The sequence below is a fragment of the Aulonocara stuartgranti genome, assembly GCF_965226115.1.
Source record: "Aulonocara stuartgranti genome assembly, chromosome: 13".
NCBI classification, from domain to species: domain Eukaryota; kingdom Metazoa; phylum Chordata; class Actinopteri; order Cichliformes; family Cichlidae; genus Aulonocara; species Aulonocara stuartgranti.
In genome coordinates, this window is record NC_138949.1 from 31,915,121 (window position 1) to 31,938,586 (window position 23,466).

Below are 23,466 nucleotides of genomic sequence, written 5' to 3' on the forward strand. Positions count from 1 at the left end.
AAAAATCTAAAATTGGAAAAATCAGTGTGGGAAGAATCATGACAAAGTAGTTAAAGAACAACAGAACCAAAGTTCCCAGACTTCTTCGTTTGTCTTCAGTGGGCACTGAGGTGGCAGCAGGCAGGGCTGTGAAAGTCCAGGCTAAGCAGAAGATGGACATAGGGGCAGGAAGGAGGGCATAAATAATTAAACGTACAAATTCTTTTAAGATTATGGCAAGAGGAACACTGACAATACAAAAAGCCCAGACCAGGACACAGACCATCACAGAACTCCTAGTTTGTCTGAGGCAGTCCAACAGTGGGTAGGCAAAGAAGAAACATCTGTAACACAGGATGCGAACATATTATGATTATCACAGTACAGAATGGTATGTTTCTGACAATAATGATGCTTTCCAGTAGAAAACAACATTCATAGACATCCAAGTACACAGATGGGTACCTTTCCAAAGCGATGCACATCTTGAAGTAAAGACTGGCCATAGCACATGAGACGTGAATCATAACACAGATGCTTCGTTCCACTCTCGCCACCCAAGCAATCATTATACACATCTGGATTAGATTGGAGATGAGGAGGTTTGTGTAAGAGATGATGGGGACCTTAACTCTTTGCACCTGTAGGAAATACATGTTAAAATTAAATTTCCACTTTATTTCCTCTCCTTCACACACATATGTTATATCTTTCTTTTTACTTTCTTTTTTTAACTTTCTTTTTATTGTTTTTCTTTAAACATTGTACAGTGGGGGTAGAGGATAACAACAAACAGAAGATAAAAAGAAAGAATAAAATGATAAAATAAAAAGTAGGTAAATAAATAAATAAACCAGGTGAAAAAAAGAACGTGTTGGGTTACCATTTTTCTAGAATTTGATTATTTCTCATTATCAGTGTGATGGTCTTTTTCCTGTCGAGTTTGTACTCAGTCCATTTCTCCCACTTTCAATGGTATTGAAAGTGGGAGTAAGTCAATTGTTCCATGATTTGTATTTCATCTATAATTTTGATCTATTCATCCTGCGATGGTGGGTCTATCTTGTACATTTTCTTGTGATTGCCAATTTACAGGCTGCAAGCATAATTTTCAATATGTCTCTATCTTTGTTCAACACATTTCCCGTAATGACACCAAGACATAATAATGTACAAGACTGAGATACAGCATAACCCAGAATTTTAACCTATAACTAAATGAACATCTTCCTCAAATTTCCGGATCTTGGGAGAGAACCAAAATACATGGGAATGATTCACAATTACATCTCCACAGCTTTTCCAACACGGTTGTGGTAATGAAGTGTGTTTGTTCCTAATTCTGGGTGTCATAAAAAATCTAATTACATTTTTCCAGCAATGTAATCTTCAGGCACGTAATGATGATGTTGTTGACTGCTGTGTTTTCCAGATTTGTGACCATTCCTCATCAAATATGTTCAGTCCCAAGTCTCTCTGCCACTTCAGTTTTACATATGTTGTTGTTTAATCTCCTGGAAGTTCATAGAATTCCTATCTTTAATTAGTGTACATATCGCTGTTAATCCATTAGGAATCCACTGTTTAAATCTTTGGTCCATAGAACAAGGGAAAAAACCCTTATCATAAGCGATCCATTGAAGCAGTCCGAGCTCTTTTTCCAGTTTGTATTTTTGTACCAGATTAAACCATATTTTTAGCGTAAACCGAGTGACTAAATTCAGCTGTTTAATTACTCTCATTGCTTCTTCTCTGTGAATTTCTCTTCCTTGTACTGATTTTTCTAAATTCTTTCATTTGGGTGTAGCTAATTTTTTGGAAAAATGGTTTGCAGATTTTCTGGAGGAGGACAGACATTTGTTTAGAACTCTTAAAGATGTTGAAGAAGCAAGCTCCTTTAAGCAAATACTTTGGTGTCCCTCCACTTTCAAAGAAATGTCAGGAGTCCGAATCGCAAAACAAGCGCGTATTCTCGGAACAGTGGTTGCAGGAGGTGAGCTGGCTTCAAACAAATGATGTGGTGCAGAATATGCCGTGAAAATCCCACTCTAGCGGACGAAAACAGTGCTTTTTATATGTACACAAACGCGCGCACATGTACATATATATATACAAATGTGTATGTGTGTGTGTGTGTGTATACATATATATATATATATATATATATATACATATATATATATATATATACATATATATATATATATATATATATATATACATATACATATATATATATATATATATATATATATATATGTATATGTATATGTATATATATATATATATATATATATATACATATATATATATATATATATATATATATATATATATATGTATATATATATATATATATATATATATATGTATATGTATATATATATATATATATATATATATGTATATATATATATATGTATATATATATATACACGTATATGTATATATATATATACACGTATATGTATATATATATATATATGTATATATATATATATATATATATATATATATATATATATATATACACGTGTATATATATATATATATATACATACACGTGTATATATATATATATATATATATATATATATATATATATATATATATATATCTGTTTATATATATATATATATCTGTTTACCTCACCTCAGTCATAGGTCTAGTTGTCGGCTGTTATTTCCACGTTAGTCATAGTTATAGTTTTTGGTCGCAGTACCGTTTAGTATTTTGTTTCTTAGTGTCTTGTCAGTTTACTTTGGTTTCCTGGTTTACTTCTGCCGTCATCTAATAAAGGATCACTTTTTCTGTTCAAACTTCAACTCCTCGTCCTCATCTGCTTTTGGGTCCTGTTTTCTTTACACACCGGCGCACCCCGCCGTGACATCAGTTTGTCACAAAGTGGAATGAATGTGATTGGTTAGACAGGTGTTCTTGCTCTGTGTTCTGTTTGTTGCGTTTCCATCAGCGTCAGAGACTCAGCAGCAGATTAGAATCAAATATCATAACATTTATACATTTAATAAATACATGCATGTTCTTGCGACAATGCAACTGTCAATGGAAAATTGTATTTAGTAGTCAGTATAATCTTTTAGTGATATAAGTTTGCATATGATAGAATACTGCATGTAGTTATTTGTATTAGGAAATATTCAGCCATGTATACTTAGAGGCATATAATCAATTGTGTGTGATCTCTAACAGGCTGCAGGCTTGGTGTGCACTCCAGGAATGCACCCCCACGTCCTGGGAGCATGAGAGTTCGTACCTTGTTTTATTGTTTTATTGTTTTAACGTAGCTACGTCTGTTCTAGTCTAAGTGTTTTAACTGCTGGACTTCCTCACAGTGTTATCTAGGGTGAGGGGGAGATTACCCTCTTCCTGACCAAGGATGTACCTTTTGTGCTTTCATGTTATATGACCCTTTGATCAGCAACACACACACACACGTACACCTCCACATTCCAATGTAAAGAACAAACGCTCACTGAAGTATAAATAAAGACCGGGGCAGTTTCTTAGCGCGAGTCTCAGTCTGGAGGCTGCCCTTGCTAGCAAGAAGTTCTGTGTGTTTCTCCTCTCTGAGTCTTTACTGAAGAAGTGTTTTAGAACATTTTCCTTAACAGCGACGCACTGTTTGTTCTTCATTCAGTGATTTTAGTACAGCAGGCTTCACATGGTGCACATATAAAACATATTTCTCCTGAACAGAGCCGCTTGCTGTGAAAACGTGGAGCTTCCAGCTGATTTTAAACCTGAACGATCAAACCTGCTCCGACAGTTTGAGTTTTTCTTCTCTCAGCTGTCCTGCTGGAAAACTATCAGCACAGCTGATGAACGACCGTTTTTTAGTTTCAGAGATATGAGGGATATTTCCTAAAATCTGACCTGCATCGATCCTCCACTCAGTGTCCGTTGTTACCATGGTTACTGCACACGCTGTGTGAATTAAACAGCTGACACTGCGGTAACTCCCGGCGAGTGTTTACGTTTTCATTACAAAAGAATTATCTGACTTTACTTAAGTTAACTTGGATAACTTAAGTTAACTTGGATAACTTAAGTTAACTTGGATAACTTAAGTTAGGGAGTATCAGAACTAACGTCAACGTGAGCTGTTTCCTCGGAAATCTCGACTCGTGTTGACGTTCGAACGACAAACTGGTAAGAACTGCACATCACTACACTGAAATATACAGGCTATTACTGAAATACACATGCTATGTTATAAACTCTAGTGGTACTATTAACATGTTTAGTTATAAAGGACACCTTCTTGCCTTTAGTCTTATTCATGAGCATTATTAATTGTCTTCTAACACCCAGAAGTCAGCACAATGTGTTTCATAGTTTCTAACAAGCATTTTACATCTCAACGTAACATGATCGAAACACCGACATCTGCTTATTGAACAAAAACAAAAAACAAAAGAACACAAATCAGATGTGAATTTGATTTTTTTTTCTAATTTTAATTAACTCCAAAAATTCTAATAGACAGCTGAGCTCAGAATAGAATAATCATCTCTGGACAGGCTGGAGGCTTTCAATATCCACCTACTGTACAACTATGTGCTGAAACTTTAATCTGAGCCAAACTGATTTTCTTAGGAGCAAATAAAATAGTGCTATTTAACGAAGCCACTGATGTCTCAGCGGACGCAGTATTTTAACCCAGCCACGCGTGACGGACACTCGCGCTCATACCAGGTCAGAGCACCGACGGAGCTGCGTTGCATAAGCCGCTGATCATATGAGTCTGATTACTGCTTTGGCAGGTCTCCTTTTAAAGTGGACATGAAAATCATTTATACCCTGCTTTCAAAATCTGACATATTACTGTGTTGTTTAATAAATAAGTGTTTACTACTTTAAGAACTTTTCTGCCATCGTGTGCCAGTCCAGAGTGTGACGTCACAGGGTGTTCCCTGGCTGTACTGCCTTCCTGCTGTAATATTCAGGGTTGTAAAGCACACGAGAAATGAGGACTGTGTGGAAGAGAGAAAGTGTTAAATCCATGTGAGAGCAGTGCTCCATAGCAAGGGTGTAGATTTGGTTTCGGCGTTGGTGGGGACCGAAGCCTGCCCTGTTTCTTTTTTTTTTCCTTTTTGTTTTTGCTTCTTGATAAAAAGAGGAGAAACATACTTGCCTACATATGCTATTCTACCTGCTTTTAAACCATTTAAAATCACAATTCATAGTTCTATATGTGAATTATATAATGTTAAATTACTATTAAACAAATGACTGCCTAAGTATTTTAGGCTTTAGTTTACTTCAGCCATATTCCATATAAATCAGGTATCATACAAAAATAAAAATAGCTTCAAATACAGTCATGACAATAAAAGAATATGACTTTAAGGACTTAACAACATTACTTCAGTTATAGTACACCAACATCTCTGACACATTAGCACTAAGGGAACACTGAATGACCTGCTGGTTTTTGTCCATAAAACTACTGATGTAAGATGACCACAAAGTAAAAGATCTCTCAGCAAAATTATGCAACATTTTAGGCACTATTGCCCCGATCAACTCAGTGAGCTGGGATTTTTTATTCTAAACATGGACTACTGTTACAGCAACAGACATGGACTACATGCCCCACACAACAAATCTACACCCTTGCTCCATAGCGTAAATTAGCCTTTAAACATGTAGTATTTCATGTCCAATTTAAGCTCTTGGTCCAACACCTCCTCTGAAATGTGTTCATTCACAATCATTTTAAACTTAACACTTGCAACTGTAGGATGTTGTGGTGTGAGGGGGTTTTGTTTTTTTTACAAAATCTTTTCTTTCACTGATATAACAGTAAAGGTTGTGAGAAAACTGAATTCACAGACACTTCAGTTTTTTTCCTACAAACTTTATTAACCAAAACACACACAAAAGAATTCAAAACTTGGCTGGGATCCACGAGGGCAGAAGATCTACTCTTGTGTTTGACTCACGTGTGCTCACTCAGTTATTTGACAATAATGGCTGATTGTAAGCAGTGTTGGTCAAGTTACTTGAAAAAAGTAATCAGTAACTAATTACTGATTACTTCCCCAAAAAAGTAATCCCGTTACTTTACTGATTACTTATTTTCAAAAGTAATTAATTACTTAGTTACTTTTTAAAAACACGATTTACAACCTGAAGAGGTGATAAAATGATAGATCTTTCAGCCCAATTCTACTTTTTCTACATAATCCATCATACAAAATGTAATCAAATGGAAAAGTCCCTTTTTAAAACTTGTTTTATTAGTTTTAATCTTTTAACTTTATGCATCAAGCAAAAATGTAATTATATGCAACATTCTCTGACTGGAAGAAATTTGTTTAATATTTAAACCTTTTTTCTGCACATTCCAGCACATAAATTTATTTTTTTTGTGTGTTTACACTCAGTCTTTAAATAGATGCAAGTAAAACACAGCAGAAAATAAATAAAGTCAAAGACTGAGCGGTCCTTTTGCTCTATTTTCACCTGTAAAAGCAGGAGCAGGGTAGGCGGAGGTTTACCCTGGTGCAGGTGTGCCGCAGCGGTCAGTGGAAGGATATGGCAGTTTCTCTGTGAATTTCCCATTACGTGGTTGCGCACTCGGTGCTTGCTTGGAAGTTTAGGGTTTTTTTCGCTGTAAAAAGAAGTTTTCTTCCCACGCACAACGGACACTAATGTTTTTGTCACTTTTTATGGAATCAAACTCAAAGTAAGGTCAGTACTTCCATGCTTTAAACGCTGCACGCTCATACTCTCTCCAGTACTCGATATATGATCCACTGTTGATCTGCACACAGCTGTTGTCACAAATGCAGGTTTTTTATTTCTTGTATAATAATTCTTCATAATGAAACATGAAAGATATCATTTGAAATACACTACTGCTTAGTTTAAATTTCCAAAACACATCCAGTTTTTGTACAAACAATCTGTGTCGGGTCAGCATCGTCCATATCAGCTTGAGTTTTATTTGGTATCAGATCAGAAAGGAATTTAGTATTGCGCCAACAATAAAGCTTTAATTCCCAAACTTTTGAGATAAAGTATTTCTTATTCTTTATTGTATTTTCCTATTTAAGCTTGTGAATGGTTTCTTATTCCTTGTCCTTAACGTGTTATTAACATGCAGAACGTTATAAATACTTTTATCCTGTAGAGAGAGACAAATATCACTGTTACAGTGTGTTCATCTCCCTTCTTGACAGAGTAGCTGTCACAAAGTAAAGTTCCTTAGAAGGAAACGGGAGACTGAAAAGTTTTAAGTAGGCAGAGTATGGCTAACTGGCATTTTATGATGATATATTAATAAAGAATTTCAAACATGCAGCAAATCTGCCAAGAAGAAGAAGTGTCCACACACTTTAATAATAGCAGTCCATTTCTTTAAACCACTTTCTTATTCTGAGAGTATTGCAAACAAATACTCACTTAGTGCTCTGCATTAGGATGTCTCTCCTTACTTTGTACCTGTGACTGTTTTGGAATTATTCCTCTTATTGTTTCAGGTCAGTCATCCTGTGTTTTGCCTTGAGCTTTTAAATACCACAAATAGCAATAGGTAAATATTTGAAAAGTCATCAATCTGACCTGGGTCCTGGAGAAAATTGCGACCCAGATAAGGGCTCTAGCATGAGTAGTGGTCAAAAGAAAGCAAAAAAGGTATACTGGGGACAAACTGAGCCAATTCTGCTAAGCCTGGTGCATAGAGCAAAACTATCAATATGCTATTTGTAACATTTTTGTGTGGTGGTGTGCCGTGTGATCTTTTGAATGTGAAATATGTGCCCTGGCTCCAAAAGCCAGGAAACATTGGTTTATGTCATGTGATCATGAGTGTGATGTCACAGTGTATTTTCTCGTTTAAAACAACTTTGAATATTTTAGTGATTTGTTCAAAAAAAGAAAAAGAAGAATGGCTACCGAAAAACAAACCCAATACAAGAACATGTATCACAGGATCAAAGCCATTAAAGAACAGTAATATGCTGCGCAACTCCAAATTTACGAGGTCAGCACTGAGCTCCACAGCCCTGTTTATATATGGAGGACAAATATTTCGTAATGAGGGCAGAGGAAGTGAATGCAAGAGCAAAATGTGTTTCTCTTCAAAAGGAATTAAACAAACTCTTGGACGTAGCCCAAAATCATAAATCTAACGCTGAAATAAGAAGGAAGAAAAGAAAAGCTGTTGAAGCGTCTCAGAAAACGGTCAAAGACAACAGCGGGCCAGAAGTTAATGTGACCATTAAAGAAGAGAATGAAAGTGTCACACAAGAGCATGTGGCCCTCAAGAAGGAACTTCAAGATCTGCAGGCATCAGTTATAAATAAAGCAGCCTTAGAGAAGAACTGTGAGGCGCTAAAAAATGTACAGAAGAGATGAAGGCGCAAAACAGTGCACTGCAACAGCAAATCCGGAGATTGAAAAAGGAACGCGAGCACATAAGCAATTTGGTTCAGGTCTACGAGTCTGAAAAACAACAACATGTCGCTGTTAAAAGGGAAAATCAGAAGTTGATGAAAGACATCGAGAAGATACTTACAGACGTTCTACAGGCCAGATCATCCCTCAAAGAAACTTACAAAAATAACCATGATCTCAGGAAACTGTTCTCTGAAAATGGAGAAAAACTGGCACAAATGAGCAAACTGAAAAAAGAAAACAAGAAATTAAAAGCTCAAATAAGTGAGCTAAATGATCGTGTAGAAATGAGAAAAGCTTTAAAAAAAACTAGAAAAGGAAGAAAAAGCCCTCCAGGGGCACAAAAAAAGTATTTTTAAAAGGCGTGCTGATGTCTCCAAACAGGTGTTTACTGAAGAAGACTGGAGTAAAAAATATAGCATACTAAAGGAACAGGTAGAAGTCTTGAAGAAAGAAAATAACGAGATAACTACAGAAATTGAAAGACTGAATGGAGAAATAGACAGTCGAAAGGCTATTAAGGCAAATTATAAGGCTCTGGAAGCAGAGAAAAAGTCTCTTACCAGCCAAGGTACCACTCTGCAGAAAGAGCTTGAGGGGCTGCGGCCAAAGCTGGTTAAGGAACAGGCTTTGCGTCAGCAGAATAGTGAACTTAGAGCAGAAAATGAGAAAGGAAAAGGCTCTGCAAGAGAAAGTCGCAGCAATGAGAGCGAAAAAAGAGAATGTATGCAGACAACGAGACGCTCTAAAAACAGAACTCAGTGATTTCACAGATTCAACAAGGTCAGACTTTGAAAGCTCAGTCACAGAAAGCACCAGATTGTCAGTTAGGAGAAGATAGTTTAAATTTTAAACTTCATACAAGAAGGTTAGAATGTGAGTCCACCACTGTGTGAAGTCTGACTTTATGGTGTTGAACTGGCTTTACTCCAGGGGCCTTATTTCAGCTCTAATCTCAAAAATAATATTAAACTGGCACTTTATCCAAACTAGAAAGTGCATTTTCTGAAGAAACTGCAGTGTGAATGCTTGAATCTGAATGTATGCACTGAAATGAATTAATTGCTGAATTTTGAGTTAAAAATATTGAATGAAATTAAAAAAAAAATCAAAAAATCAAATTTAACCTGAAAACAAAGGTGCTGAACTGCTAAAAGCTGAAGGTTACACAGAAGAAGAAGTTGGAAAAAAGCTGAAAATGCTTTAAATGTAAATTAGAAAACCCTAAGAAATGAGAAAAGAACATTTAGAGTCAGAAAACATCTGAATGAATATTAAAAGGTCATATTCTTTGAATCACTGAATGAAGAAAATGTGATCCCTCCACTTTGATCCACACGGTTTAAAAAGTTTAAATGCCTGAGCTTTGAAAGACACGGTGTTGGAAAGAGAACAATAATGGCGACAATTTGAGGGTAAAATGATGGCTGTAACACTGTGGACACAGCAGCAGTTGAAAGAGAAGTGCTTAAGATGAATCTTGGTACAGTGGCAGGCAGAGCTCGTTAAGCAGGCAGGTGTGAGCCTGGTTGCTATAGTGACCGCACCCAATGGCTCCATACACACGTACACAGACATGCGCCTCACTTTTGCTGCTTAAAATGAACAGAAAAGTCAGGCCGAAACAAATCGTTCCCAAATGAAAAGTAAAAGTCGTATTGACAAAATTATTTCACCGTGAGCGACAGCAGCTTCTAGTCTACTGAATTCTCAGTTTTCATGCCTGTGGAGTTTATTATATGGACATGGTGACAGTGGAAAGACACCATGCTCTTCTGATTTTCAAACCAACCTTCTGAGCGATTTTAACATTAGAGTCTATGGAAGAGTTGGAGGGAGGAGGCTGTGCATTGGTGACATTTATGAAAGAACCATAACACCTAGTACAATAGTAAACACATTGGATGAAAGAGGACAGCGATGGCTACATTTTGAGGGTAAAATCATACCTGTAGAGCAAACGCTGCGGACACAGCAGCAGTTTTAAAAAATATTTTAAGATTAATTTTTTTGCTCCTCTCACTCTAGCAGTTGAGCTGCCTCACTCTAGCCCCAACATTCCGTCCCATACACACCCATTATAAACTCTGAAACGGGTGAAAAAACATCATGAAACTTAAACTGGAACTGAAGAAAAAGTATAATAGATATTGAAAAGATAAATACAAGTTGAATAGTTGAATGTCTTGTCTTCGTTTTAAAGTTTGAATGGTGGCTCTATGTCAATGTATGTGGAAGTAGATACAGTTTAAAGAGGATGAAGTTGAATGAGAATTTGAAGGGTCTCCCCATTGAAATACATTATAAATTTTTGTTGAAAAAAGTTGAATAAAATTAAAAATATAAATGTTAAAAATGAGAAAAATAGAAGCAATGTTGTCCAAAAGAATAGGAATCTAACGGTGTTTGAATGGTTTTTCTAAGTTGAACGGTTTTGAAGGAGTTGGCTTTCAAAAAACGTACGGAATAGATAATAATAATAAAATATAACTAGAAAGTGCATTTTCTGAAGAAACTGCAGTGTGAATGCTTGAATCTGAATGTATGCACTGAAATGAATTAATTGCTGAATTTTGAGTTAAAAATATTGAATGAGATTAAAAAAAAACCAAAAAAAAACCCGAATTTAACCTGAAAACAAAGGTGCTGAACTGCTAAAAGCTGAAGGTTACACAGAAGAAGGAGTTGGAAAAAAACTGAAAATGTTTTAAATGTAAATTAGAAAACCCTAAGAAATGAGAAAAGAACATTCAGAGTCAGAAAACATCTGAATGAATATTAAAAGGTCATATTCTTTGAATCACTGAATGACTCAAATGTGATCCCTCCACTTTGATCCACACAGTTTAAAAAGTTTAAATGCCTGAGCTTTGAAAGATACGGTGTTGGAAAGAGAACAACGATGGCGACGTTTTGAGGGTAAAATGATGGCTGTAACACTGTGGACACAGCAGCAGTTGAAAGAGAAGTGTTTAAGATGAATCTTGGCAGAGTGGCAGGCAGAGCTCGTTAAGCAGGCAGGTGTGAGCCTGGTTGCTATAGTGACCGCACCCAATGGCTCCATACACACGTACACAGACATGCGCCTCACTTTTGCTGCTTAAAATGAACAGAAAAGTCAGGCCGAAACAAATCGTTCCCAAATGAAAAGTAAAAGTCGTATTGACAAAATTCTTTCACCGTGAGTGACAGCAATGTCTAGTCTACCTAATTCTCAGTTTTCATGCCTGTGGAGTTTATTATATGGACGTGGTGACAGTGGAAAGACACCATGCTCTTCTGATTTTCAAACGAACCTTCTGAGCCATTTTAACATTAGAGTCTATGGAAGAGTTGGAAGGAGGAGGCTGTGCATTGGTGACATTTATGAAAGAACCGTAACACCTAGTACAATAGTAAACACATTGGATGAAAGAGGACAGCCATGGCTACGTTTTGAGGGTAAAATCATACCTGTAGAGCAAACGCTGCGGACACAGCAGCAGTTTTAAAAAAGATTTTAAGATTATTTTTTTTGCTCCTCTCACTCTAGCAGTTGAGCTGCCTCACTCTAGCCCCAACATTCCGTCCCATACACACCCATTATAAACTCTGAAACGGGTGAAAAAACATCATGAAACTTAAACTGGAACTGAAGAAAAAGTATAATAGATATTGAAAAGATAAATACAAGTTGAATAGTTGAATGTCTTGTCTTCGTTTTAAAGTTTGAATGGTGGCTCTATGTGAACGTATGTTGAAGTAGTAAGAGTTTAAAAATGAGTAAGTTGAATGAGAATTTGAAGGGTCTCCCCATTGAAATACATGGGAAATTTTTGTTGAATAAAGTTGAATAAAATTAAAAATATAAATGTTAAAAATGAGAAAAATAGAAGCAATGTTGTCCAAAATAATAGGAATCTAACGATGTTTGAATGGTTTTTCTAAGTTGAACGGTTTTGAAGGAGTAGGCTTTCAAAAAACGTACGGAAAAATAAAATATAACTAGAAAGTGCATTTTCTGAAGAAACTGCAGTGTGAATGCTTGAATCTGAATGTATGCACTGAAATGAATTAATTGCTGAATTTTGAGTTAAAAATATTGAATGAGATAAAAAACAAAAAAAAAAAAAAAACGAATTTAACCTGAAAACAAAGGTGCTGAACTGCTAAAAGCTGAAGGTTACACAGAAGAAGGAGTTGGAAAAAAACTGAAAATGTTTTAAATGTAAATTAGAAAACCCTAAGAAATGAGAAAAGAACATTTAGAGTCAGAAAACATCTGAATGAATATTAAAAGGTCATATTCTTTGAATCACTGAATGAAGAAAATGTGATCCCTCCACTTTGATCCACACAGTTTAAAAAGTTTAAATGCCTGAGCTTTGAAAGATACGGTGTTGGAAAGAGAACAATAATGGCGACAATTTGAGGGTAAAATGATGGCTGTGACACTGTGGACACAGCAGCAGTTGAAAGAGAAGTGCTTAAGATGAATCTTGGTACAGTGGCAGGCAGAGCTCGTTAAGCAGGCAGGTGTGAGCCTGGTTGCTATAGTGACCGCACCCAATGGCTCCATACACACGTACACAGACATGCGCCTCACTTTTGCTGCTTAAAATGAACAGAAAAGTCAGGCCGAAACAAATCGTTCCCAAATGAAAAGTAAAAGTCGTATTGACAAAATTCTTTCACCGTGAGCGACAGCAGCTTCTAGTCTACTGAATTCTCAGTTTTCATGCCTGTGGAGTTTATTATATGGACGTGGTGACAGTGGAAAGACACCATGCTCTTCTGATTTTCAAACGAACCTTCTGAGCCATTTTAACATTAGAGTCTATGGAAGAGTTGGAGGGAGGAGGCTGTGCATTGGTGACATTTACGAAAGAACCATAACACCTAGGACAATAGTAAACACATTGGATGAAAGAGGACAGCCATGGCTACGTTTTGAGGGTAAAATCATACCTGTAGAGCAAACGCTGCGGACACAGCAGCAGTTTTAAAAAAGATTTTAAGATTAATTTTTTTGCTCCTCTCACTCTAGCAGTTGAGCTGCCTCACTCTAGCCCCAACATTCCGTCCCATACACACCCATTATAAACTCTGAAACGGGTGAAAAAACATCATGAAACTTAAACTGGAACTGAAGAAAAAGTATAATAGATATTGAAAAGATAAATACAAGTTGAATAGTTGAATGTCTTGTCTTCGTTTTAAAGTTTGAATGGTGGCTCTATGTGAACGTATGTTGAAGTAGTAAGAGTTTAAAAATGAGTAAGTTGAATGAGAATTTGAAGGGTCTCCCCATTGAAATACATTATAAATTTTTGTTGAAAAAAGTTGAATAAAATTAAAAATATAAATGTTAAAAATGAGAAAAATAGAAGCAATGTTGTCCAAAAGAATAGGAATCTAACGGTGTTTGAATGGTTTTTCTAAGTTGAACGGTTTTGAAGGAGTTGGCTTTCAAAAAACGTACGGAATAGATAATAATAATAAAATATAACTAGAAAGTGCATTTTCTGAAGAAACTGCAGTGTGAATGCTTGAATCTGAATGTATGCACTGAAATGAATTAATTGCTGAATTTTGAGTTAAAAATATTGAATGAGATTAAAAAAAAACCAAAAAAAAACCCGAATTTAACCTGAAAACAAAGGTGCTGAACTGCTAAAAGCTGAAGGTTACACAGAAGAAGGAGTTGGAAAAAAGCTGAAAATGTTTTAAATGTAAATTAGAAAACCCTAAGAAATGAGAAAAGAACATTCAGAGTCAGAAAACATCTGAATGAATATTAAAAGGTCATATTCTTTGAATCACTGAATGACTCAAATGTGATCCCTCCACTTTGATCCACACAGTTTAAAAAGTTTAAATGCCTGAGCTTTGAAAGATACGGTGTTGGAAAGAGAACAACGATGGCGACGTTTTGAGGGTAAAATGATGGCTGTAACACTGTGGACACAGCAGCAGTTGAAAGAGAAGTGTTTAAGATGAATCTTGGCAGAGTGGCAGGCAGAGCTCGTTAAGCAGGCAGGTGTGAGCCTGGTTGCTATAGTGACCGCACCCAATGGCTCCATACACACGTACACAGACATGCGCCTCACTTTTGCTGCTTAAAATGAACAGAAAAGTCAGGCCGAAACAAATCGTTCCCAAATGAAAAGTAAAAGTCGTATTGACAAAATTCTTTCACCGTGAGTGACAGCAATGTCTAGTCTACCTAATTCTCAGTTTTCATGCCTGTGGAGTTTATTATATGGACGTGGTGACAGTGGAAAGACACCATGCTCTTCTGATTTTCAAACGAACCTTCTGAGCCATTTTAACATTAGAGTCTATGGAAGAGTTGGAAGGAGGAGGCTGTGCATTGGTGACATTTATGAAAGAACCGTAACACCTAGTACAATAGTAAACACATTGGATGAAAGAGGACAGCCATGGCTACGTTTTGAGGGTAAAATCATACCTGTAGAGCAAACGCTGCGGACACAGCAGCAGTTTTAAAAAAGATTTTAAGATTATTTTTTTTGCTCCTCTCACTCTAGCAGTTGAGCTGCCTCACTCTAGCCCCAACATTCCGTCCCATACACACCCATTATAAACTCTGAAACGGGTGAAAAAACATCATGAAACTTAAACTGGAACTGAAGAAAAAGTATAATAGATATTGAAAAGATAAATACAAGTTGAATAGTTGAATGTCTTGTCTTCGTTTTAAAGTTTGAATGGTGGCTCTATGTGAACGTATGTTGAAGTAGTAAGAGTTTAAAAATGAGTAAGTTGAATGAGAATTTGAAGGGTCTCCCCATTGAAATACATGGGAAATTTTTGTTGAATAAAGTTGAATAAAATTAAAAATATAAATGTTAAAAATGAGAAAAATAGAAGCAATGTTGTCCAAAATAATAGGAATCTAACGATGTTTGAATGGTTTTTCTAAGTTGAACGGTTTTGAAGGAGTAGGCTTTCAAAAAACGTACGGAAAAATAAAATATAACTAGAAAGTGCATTTTCTGAAGAAACTGCAGTGTGAATGCTTGAATCTGAATGTATGCACTGAAATGAATTAATTGCTGAATTTTGAGTTAAAAATATTGAATGAGATAAAAAACAAAACAAAAAAAAAAACGAATTTAACCTGAAAACAAAGGTGCTGAACTGCTAAAAGCTGAAGGTTACACAGAAGAAGGAGTTGGAAAAAAACTGAAAATGTTTTAAATGTAAATTAGAAAACCCTAAGAAATGAGAAAAGAACATTTAGAGTCAGAAAACATCTGAATGAATATTAAAAGGTCATATTCTTTGAATCACTGAATGAAGAAAATGTGATCCCTCCACTTTGATCCACACAGTTTAAAAAGTTTAAATGCCTGAGCTTTGAAAGATACGGTGTTGGAAAGAGAACAATAATGGCGACAATTTGAGGGTAAAATGATGGCTGTGACACTGTGGACACAGCAGCAGTTGAAAGAGAAGTGCTTAAGATGAATCTTGGTACAGTGGCAGGCAGAGCTCGTTAAGCAGGCAGGTGTGAGCCTGGTTGCTATAGTGACCGCACCCAATGGCTCCATACACACGTACACAGACATGCGCCTCACTTTTGCTGCTTAAAATGAACAGAAAAGTCAGGCCGAAACAAATCGTTCCCAAATGAAAAGTAAAAGTCGTATTGACAAAATTCTTTCACCGTGAGCGACAGCAGCTTCTAGTCTACTGAATTCTCAGTTTTCATGCCTGTGGAGTTTATTATATGGACGTGGTGACAGTGGAAAGACACCATGCTCTTCTGATTTTCAAACGAACCTTCTGAGCCATTTTAACATTAGAGTCTATGGAAGAGTTGGAGGGAGGAGGCTGTGCATTGGTGACATTTACGAAAGAACCATAACACCTAGGACAATAGTAAACACATTGGATGAAAGAGGACAGCCATGGCTACGTTTTGAGGGTAAAATCATACCTGTAGAGCAAACGCTGCGGACACAGCAGCAGTTTTAAAAAAGATTTTAAGATTAATTTTTTTGCTCCTCTCACTCTAGCAGTTGAGCTGCCTCACTCTAGCCCCAACATTCCGTCCCATACACACCCATTATAAACTCTGAAACGGCTGAAAAAACATCATGAAACTTAAACTGGAACTGAAGAAAAAGTATAATAGATATTGAAAAGATAAATACAAGTTGAATAGTTGAATGTCTTGTCTTCGTTTTAAAGTTTGAATGGTGGCTCTATGTGAACGTATGTTGAAGTAGTAAGAGTTTAAAAATGAGTAAGTTGAATGAGAATTTGAAGGGTCTCCCCATTGAAATACATGGGAAATTTTTGTTGAATAAAGTTGAATAAAATTAAAAATATAAATGTTAAAAATGAGAAAAATAGAAGCAATGTTGTCCAAAATAATAGGAATCTAACGATGTTTGAATGGTTTTTCTAAGTTGAACGGTTTTGAAGGAGTAGGCTTTCAAAAAACGTACGGAATACAGAATAAAATATAACTAGAAAGTGCATTTTCTGAAGAAACTGCAGTGTGAATGCTTGAATCTGAATGTATGCATTGAAATGAAATAATTACTGAATTTAAGTTAAAAATTTTGAATGAGATTAAAAAAAAACCCCGAATTTAACCTGAAAACAAAAGTGCTGAACTGCTAAAAGCTGAAGGTTACACAGAAGAAGAAGTTGGAAAAAAGCTGAAAATGTTTTAATTGTAAATTAGAAAAACCTAAGAAATGAGAAAAGAACATTTAGAGTCAGAAAACATCTGAAAGAATATTAAAAGGTCATATTCTTTGAATCACTGAATGACTAAAATGTGATCCCTCCACTTGGATCCACACAGTTTAAAAAGTTTAAATGTCTGAGCTTTGAAAGACAAGATGTTGGAAAGAGAACAACGATGGCGACGTTTTGAGGGTAAAATGATGGCTTTAACACTGTGGACACAGCAGCAGTTGAAAGAGAAGTGTTTAAGATTAATCTTGGCAGAGTGGCAGGCAGAGCTCGTTAAGCAGGCAGGTGTGAGCCTGGTTGCTATAGTGACCGCACCCAATGGCTCCATACACACGTACACAGACATGCGCCTCACTTTTGCTGCTTAAAATGAACAGAAAAGTCAGGCCCAAACAAATCGTTCCCAAATGAAAAGTAAAAGTCGTACTGACAAAATTCTTTCACCGTGAGCGACAGCCATGTCTAGTCTACCAAATTCTCAGTTTTCATGCCTGTGGAGTTTATTATATGGACGTGGTGACAGTGTAAAGACACCATGCTCTTCTGATTTTCAAACGAACCTTCTGAGCCATTTTAACATTAGAGTCTATGGAAGAGTTGGAGGGAGGAGGCTGTGCATTGGTGACATTTATGAAAGAACCGTAACACCTAGGACAATAGTAAACACATTGGATGAAAGAGAACAGCCATGGCTACGTTTTGAGGGTAAAATCATACCTGTAGAGCAAACGCTGAGGACACAGCAGCAGTTTTAAAAAAGATTTTAAGATTAATTTTTTTGCTCCTCTCACTCTAGCAGTTGAGCTGCCTCACTCTAGCCCCAACATTCCGTCCCATACACACCCATTATAAACTCTGAAACGGGTGAAAAAACATCATGAAACTTAAACTGGAACTGAAGAAAAAGTATAATAGATATTGAAAAGATAAATACAAGTTGAATAGTTGAATGTCTTGTCTTCGTTTTAAAGTTTGAATGGTGGCTCTATGTGAACGTATGTTGAAGTAGTAAGAGTTTAAAAATGAGTAAGTTGAATGAGAATTTGAAGGGTCTCCCCATTGAAATACATGGGAAATTTTTGTTGAATAAAGTTGAATAAAATTAAAAATATAAATGTTAAAAATGAGAAAAATAGAAGCAATGTTGTCCAAAATAATAGGAATCTAACGATGTTTGAATGGTTTTTCTAAGTTGAACGGTTTTGAAGGAGTAGGCTTTCAAAAAACGTACGGAATACAGAATAAAATATAATAATAAAGATTAGAAGAACAATACTGTGAATGCTTTTCAAGCATTCACACTAACTAGAAAGTGCATTTTCTGAAGAAACTGCAGTGTGAATGCTTGAATCTGAATGTATGGACTGAAATGAATTAATTGCTGAATTTTGAGTTAAAAATTTTGAATGAGATAAAAAAAAAAAACAACAACCTGAATTTAACCTGAAAACAACAGTGCTGAACTGCTAAAAGCTGAAGGTTACACAGAAGAAGAAGTTGGAAAAAAGCTGAAAATGTTTTAATTGTAAATTAGAAAAACCTAAGAAATGAGAAAAGAACATTTAGAGTCAGAAAACATCTGAAAGAATATTAAAAGGTCATATTCTTTGAATCACTGAATGACTCAAATGTGATCCCTCCACTTGGACCCACACAGTTTAAAAAGTTTACATCTCTGAGCTTTGAAAGACAAGATGTTGGAAAAAGAACAACGATGGCGACGTTTTGAGGGTAAAATGATGGCTTTAACACTGTGGACACAGCAGCAGTTGAAAGAGAAGTGTTTAAGATGAATCTTGGTACAGTGGCAGAGAGAGCTCGTTAAGCAGGCAGGTGTGAGCCTGGTTGCTATAGTGACCGCACCCAATGGCTCCATACACACGCACACAGACATGCACCTCACTTTTGCTGCTTAAAATGAACAGAAAAGTCAGGCCGAAACAAATCGCTCCCAAATGAAAAGTAAAAGTCGTATTGACAAAATTCTTTCACCGTGAGCGACAGCAATGTCTAGTCTACCTAATTCTCAGTTTTCATGCCTGTGGAGCTTATTATATGGACGTGGTGACAGTGGAAAGACACCATGCTCTTCTGATTTTCAAACGAACCTTCTGAGCCATTTTAACATTAGAGTCTATGGAAGAGTTGGAAGGAGGAGGCTGTGCATTGGTGACATTTATGAAAGAACCGTAACACCTAGGACAATAGTAAACACATTGGATGAAAGAGGACAGCCATGGCTACGTTTTGAGGGTAAAATCATACCTGTAGAGCAAACGCTGTGGACACAGCAGCAGTTTTAAAAAAGATTTTAAGATTAATTTTTTTGCTCCTCTCACTCTAGCAGTTGAGCTGTCTCACTCTAGCCCCAACATTCCGTCCCATACACACCCATTATAAACTCTGAAACGGCTGAAAAAACATCATGAAACTTAAACTGGAACTGAAGAAAAAGTATAATAGATATTGAAAAGATAAATACAAGTTGAATAGTTGAATGTCTTGTCTTCGTTTTAAAGTTTGAATGGTGGCTCTATGTCAATGTATGTGGAAGTAGTAAGAGTTTAAAAATGAGTAAGTTGAATGAGAATTTGAAGGGTCTCCCCATTGAAATACATTATAAATTTTTGTTGAATAAAGTTGAATAAAATTAAAAATATAAATGTTAAAAATGAGAAAAATAGAAGCAATGTTGTCCAAAAGAATAGGAATCTAACGATGTTTGAATGGTTTTTCTAAGTTGAACGGTTTTGAAGGAGTAGGCTTTCAAAAAACGTACGGAAAAATAATAAAATATAACTAGAAAGTGCATTTTCTGAAGAAACTGCAGTGTGAATGCTTGAATCTGAATGTATGCATTGAAATGAAATAATCACTGAATTTAAGTTAAAAATTTTGAATGAGATTTAAAAAAAAAACCCGAATTTAACCTGAAAACAAAAGTGCTGAACTGCTAAAAGCTGAAGGTTACACAGAAGAAGAAGTTGGAAAAAAGCTGAAAATGCTTTAAATGTAAATTAGAAAACCCTAAGAAATGAGAAAAGAACATTTAGAGTCAGAAAACATCTGAATGAATATTAAAAGGTCATATTCTTTGAATCACTGAATGAAGAAAATGTGATCCCTCCACTTTGATCCACACAGTTTAAAAAGTTTAAATGCCTGAGCTTTGAAAGACACGGTGTTGGAAAGAGAACAATAATGGGGACAATTTGAGGGTAAAATGATGGCTGTAACACTGTGGACACAGCAACAGTTGAAAGAGAAGTGCTTAAGATGAATCTTGGTACAGTGGCAGGCAGAGCTCGTTAAGCAGGCAGGTGTGAGCCTGGTTGCTATAGTGACCGCACCCAATGGCTCCATACACACGTACACAGACATGCGCCTCACTTTTGCTGCTTAAAATGAACAGAAAAGTCAGGCCGAAACAAATCGTTCCCAAATGAAAAGTAAAAGTCGTAGTGACAAAATTCTTTCACCGTGAGCGACAGCAGCTTCTAGTCTACCTAATTCTCAGTTTTCATGTCTGTGGAGTTTATTATATGGACGTGGTGACAGTGGAAAGACACCATGCTCTTCTGATTTTCAAACGAACCTTCTGAGCCATTTTAACATTAGAGTCTATGGAAGAGTTGGAGGGAGGAGGCTGTGCATTGGTGACATTTACGAAAGAACCATAACACCTAGGACAATAGTAAACACATTGGATGAAAGAGGACAGCCATGGCTACGTTTTGAGGGTAAAATCATACCTGTAGAGCAAACGCTGCGGACACAGCAGCAGTTTTAAAAAAGATTTTAAGATTAATTTTTTTGCTCCTCTCACTCTAGCAGTTGAGCTGCCTCACTCTAGCCCCAACATTCCGTCCCATACACACCCATTATAAACTCTGAAACGGGTGAAAAAACATCATGAAACTTAAACTGGAACTGAAGAAAAAGTATAATAGATATTGAAAAGATAAATACAAGTTGAATAGTTGAATGTCTTGTCTTCGTTTTAAAGTTTGAATGGTGGCTCTATGTGAACGTATGTTGAAGTAGTAAGAGTTTAAAAATGAGTAAGTTGAATGAGAATTTGAAGGGTCTCCCCATTGAAATACATGGGAAATTTTTGTTGAATAAAGTTGAATAAAATTAAAAATATAAATGTTAAAAATGAGAAAAATACAAGCAATCATGTCCAAAATAATAAGAATCTAACGATGTTTGAATGGTTTTTCTAAGTTGAACGGTTTTGAAGGAGTAGGCTTTCAAAAAACGTACGGAATAGATAAAATATAATAACTAGAAAGTGCATTTTCTGAAGAAACTGCAGTGTGAATGCTTGAATCTGAATGTATGCACTGAAATGAATTAATTGCTGAATTTTGAGTTAAAAATATTGAATGAGATTTAAAAAAAAAACAAAAAAAAAAACCCGAATTTAACCTGAAAACAAAGGTGCTGAACTGCTAAAAGCTGAAGGTTACACAGAAGAAGGAGTTGGAAAAAAACTGAAAATGTTTTAAATGTAAATTAGAAAACCCTAAGAAATGAGAAAAGAACATGTAGAGTCAGAAAACATCTGAATGAATATTAAAAGGTCATATTCTTTGAATCACTGAATGACTCAAATGTGATCCCTCCACTTTGATCCACACAGTTTAAAAAGTTTAAATGCCTGAGCTTTGAAAGATACGGTGTTGGAAAGAGAACAATAATGGCGACAATTTGAGGGTAAAATGATGGCTGTAACACTGTGGACACAGCAGCAGTTGAAAGAGAAGTGCTTAAGATGAATCTTGGTACAGTGGCAGGCAGAGCTCGTTAAGCAGGCAGGTGTGAGCCTGGTTGCTATAGTGACTGCACCCAAGGGCTCCATACACACGTACACAGACATGCGCCTCACTTTTGCTGCTTAAAATGAACAGAAAAGTCAGGCCGAAACAAATCGTTCCCAAATGAAAAGTAAAAGTCGTATTGACAAAATTCTTTCACCGTGAGCGACAGCAATGTCTACTCTACCTAATTCTCAGTTTTCATGCCTGTGGAGCTTATTATATGGACGTGGTGACAGTGGAAAGACACCATGCTCTTCTGATTTTCAAACGAACCTTCTGAGCCATTTTAACATTAGAGTCTATGGAAGAGTTGGAGGGAGGAGGCTGTGCATTGGTGACATTTACGAAAGAACCATAACACCTAGGACAATAGTAAACACATTGGATGAAAGAGGACAGCCATGGCTACGTTTTGAGGGTAAAATCATACCTGTAGAGCAAACGCTGCGGACACAGCAGCAGTTTTAAAAAAGATTTTAAGATTAATTTTTTTGCTCCTCTCACTCTAGCAGTTGAGCTGCCTCACTCTAGCCCCAACATTCCGTCCCATACACACCCATTATAAACTCTGAAACAGGTGAAAAAACATCATGAAACTTAAACTGGAACTGAAGAAAAAGTATAATAGATATTGAAAAGATAAATACAAGTTGAATAGTTGAATGTCTTGTCTTCATTTTAAAGTTTGAATGGTGGCTCTATGTCAATGTATGTGGAAGTAGTAAGAGTTTAAAAATGAGTAAGTTGAATGAGAATTTGAAGGGTCTCCCCATTGAAATACATGGGAAATTTTTGTTGAATAAAGTTGAATAAAATTAAAAATATAAATGTTAAAAATGAGAAAAGTAGAAGCAGTCATGTCCAAAATAATAGGAATCTAATGGTGTTTGAATGGTTTTTCTAAGTTGAACGGTTTTGAAGGAGTAGGCTTTCAAAAAACGTACGGAATAAGAAAATATAATAATAAAGATTAGAAGAACAATACTGTGAATGCTTTTCAAGCATTCACACTAATAAAGATTAGAAGAACAATACTGTGAATGCTTTTCAAGCATTCACACTAACTAGAAAGTGCATTTTCTGAAGAAACTGCAGTGTGAATGCTTGAATCTGAATGTATGCACTGAAATGAATTAATTGCTGAATTTAAGTTAAAAATGTTGAACGAGATGAAAAATACAGAAATTTTCACCTGAAAACCAAAGTGCTGAAGTGCTAAAAGCTGACATTCACAGAGAGGAAGTTTGAAAATAGCTGAAAATGTTTTAAATGTAAATTAGAAAAACCTAAGAAATGAGCAAATAAAATTTAGTAAGAAAACATCTGAAAAAATATTAAAAGTTAATATTCTTTGAATCACTGAATGACTAAAATGTGATCCCTCCACTTTGATCCACACAGTTTAAAAAGTTTAAATGCCTGAGCTTTGAAAGATACGGTGTTGGAAAGAGAACAATAATGGCGACAATTTGAGGGTAAAATGATGGCTGTAACACTGTGGACACAGCAGCAGTTGAAAGAGAAG